General features: G+C 42.1%; 1 non-coding gene across 1 annotated transcript; it reads left to right on the top strand.

Annotated features, from left to right (window-relative positions):
• The first annotated feature begins 1391 nt into the window (after positions 1-1391).
• LOC130984627 (small nucleolar RNA R71) lies at positions 1392-1499 on the top strand. The gene has a single exon (XR_009088545.1). It is a non-coding gene; the product is annotated as a small nucleolar RNA R71 (small nucleolar RNA).
• The last annotated feature ends 665 nt before the right edge of the window (positions 1500-2164 follow it).

Below are 2164 nucleotides of genomic sequence, written 5' to 3'. Positions count from 1 at the left end.
AGATTCATCCATGCACTTCCCAGTCTCTAGGACTATGAAATCAGCAGGGATGTAATGGTCTTCAATCTTTACCAGAACATCCTCTACAAGTCCATAGGCTTGTTTCTTTGAATTGTCTGCCATCTCTAGTGAGATTCTTGCAGCTTGCACCTCAAAGATCCCTAGCTTCTCCATTACAGAGAGAGGCATGAGGTTTACACTTGACCCTAAGTCACACAGAGCCTTCTTGAAGGTCATGGTGCCTATGGTACAGGGTATGGAGAACTTGCCAGGGTCCTGCCTCTTTTGAGGTAATTTCTGTCTAGACAAGTCATCCAGTTCTTTGGTGAGCAAAGGGGGTTCATCCTCCCAAGTCTCATTTCCAAATAACTTGTCATTTAGCTTCATGATTGCTCCAAGGTATTTAGCAACTTGCTGATCTTCAGTGACATATTCGTCCTCTTCAGAGGAGGAGTACTCATCAGAGCTCATGAAAGGCAGAAGCAAGTCCAATGGAATCTCTATGGTCTCATTTTGAGCCTCAGATTCCCATGGTTCCTCATTGGGGAACTCAGTGGAGGCCAGTGCACGCCCATTGAGGTCTTCCTTAGTGGCGTTCACTGCCTCTCCTTCCTCTCCAAATTCGGCCATGTTGATGGCCTTGCACTCTCCTTTTGGATTTTCTTCTGTATTGCTTGGGAGAGTACTAGGAGGGCATTCAGTAACTTTCTTGCTCAGCTGTCCCACTTGTGCATCCAAATTCCTAATGGAGGACCTTGTTTCAGTCATGAAACTTTGAGTGGTTTTGATTAGATCAGAGACCATGGTTGCTAAGTCAGAGTGGTTCTGCTTAGAATTCTCTGTCAGTTGCTGAGAAGATGATGGAAAAGGCTTGCCATTGCTAAATCTGTTTTTTTTCCACCAATATTATTGTTGAAACCTTGTTGAGGTCTCTGTTGATCCTTCCATGAGAAATTTGGATGATTTCTCCATGAAGAATTATAGGTGTTTCCATAGGGTTCTCCTAGGTAATTCACCTCTTCCATTGAAGGGTTCTCAGGATCATAAGCTTCTTCTTCAGATGAAGCATCCTTAGTACTGCTTGGTGCATTTTGCATTCCAGACAGACTTTGAGAAATCAAATTGACTTGTTGAGTCAATATTTTATTCTGAGCCAATATGGCATTCAGAGTATCAATCTCAAGAACTCCTTTCTTCTGATTAGTCCCATTGTTCACAGGATTCCTTTCAGAAGTGTACATAAATTGGTTATTTGCAACCATTTCAATTAGCTCTTGAGCTTCTGTAGGCGTCTTCTTCAGATGAAGAGATCCTCCAGCAGAGCTATCCAAAGACATCTTGGATAGTTCAGAGAGACCATCATAGAAAATACCTATGATGCTCCATTCAGAAAGCATGTCAGAAGGACATTTTCTGATCAATTGTTTGTATCTTTCCCAAGCTTCATAGAGGGATTCTCCATCCTTCTGTTTGAAGGTTTGGACTTCCACTCTAAGCTTACTCAATTTTTGAGGTGGAAAGAACTTTGCTAAGAAGGCATTGACTAGCTTTTCCCATGAGTCTAGGCTTTCTTTAGGTTGTGTGTCCAACCATGTCCTAGCTCTGTCTCTTACAGCAAAAGGGAATAGCATAAGTCTGTAGACCTTAGGGTCAACCCCATTAGTCTTGACAGTGTCACAGATTTGCAAGAATTCAGCTAAGAACTGATGAGGATCTTCCAATGGAAGTCCATGGAACTTGCAATTCTGTTGCATTAGAGAAACTAATTGAGGCTTAAGCTCAAAGTTGTTTGCTCCAATGGCAGGGATAGAGATGCTTCTCCCATAGAAGTCAGGAGTAGGTGCAGTAAAGTCACCCAGCACCTTCCTTGCATTGTTGGCATTGTTGTTATTTTCGGCTGCCATGTGTTCTTCTTCTTTGAAGATTTCTGTTAGGTCCTCTACAGAGAGTTGTGCCTTAGCTTCTCTTAGCTTTCGCTTCAAGGTCCTTTCAGGTTCAGGATCAGCTTCAACAAGAATGCCTTTGTCTTTGTTCCTGCTCATATGAAAGAGAAGAGAACAAGAAAATGTGGAATCCTCTATGTCATAGTATAGAGATTTCTTGAGGTGTCAGAGAAGAAGAAAATTAGAAGGAAGAGGTAGAAGAATTCGAACTTAATCAGATA

The sequence above is a fragment of the Arachis stenosperma genome, chromosome 5 (assembly GCF_014773155.1).
Source record: "Arachis stenosperma cultivar V10309 chromosome 5, arast.V10309.gnm1.PFL2, whole genome shotgun sequence".
Taxonomy (NCBI): Eukaryota; Viridiplantae; Streptophyta; class Magnoliopsida; order Fabales; family Fabaceae; genus Arachis; species Arachis stenosperma.
This window is presented reverse-complemented; position numbering and strand designations above follow the sequence as displayed.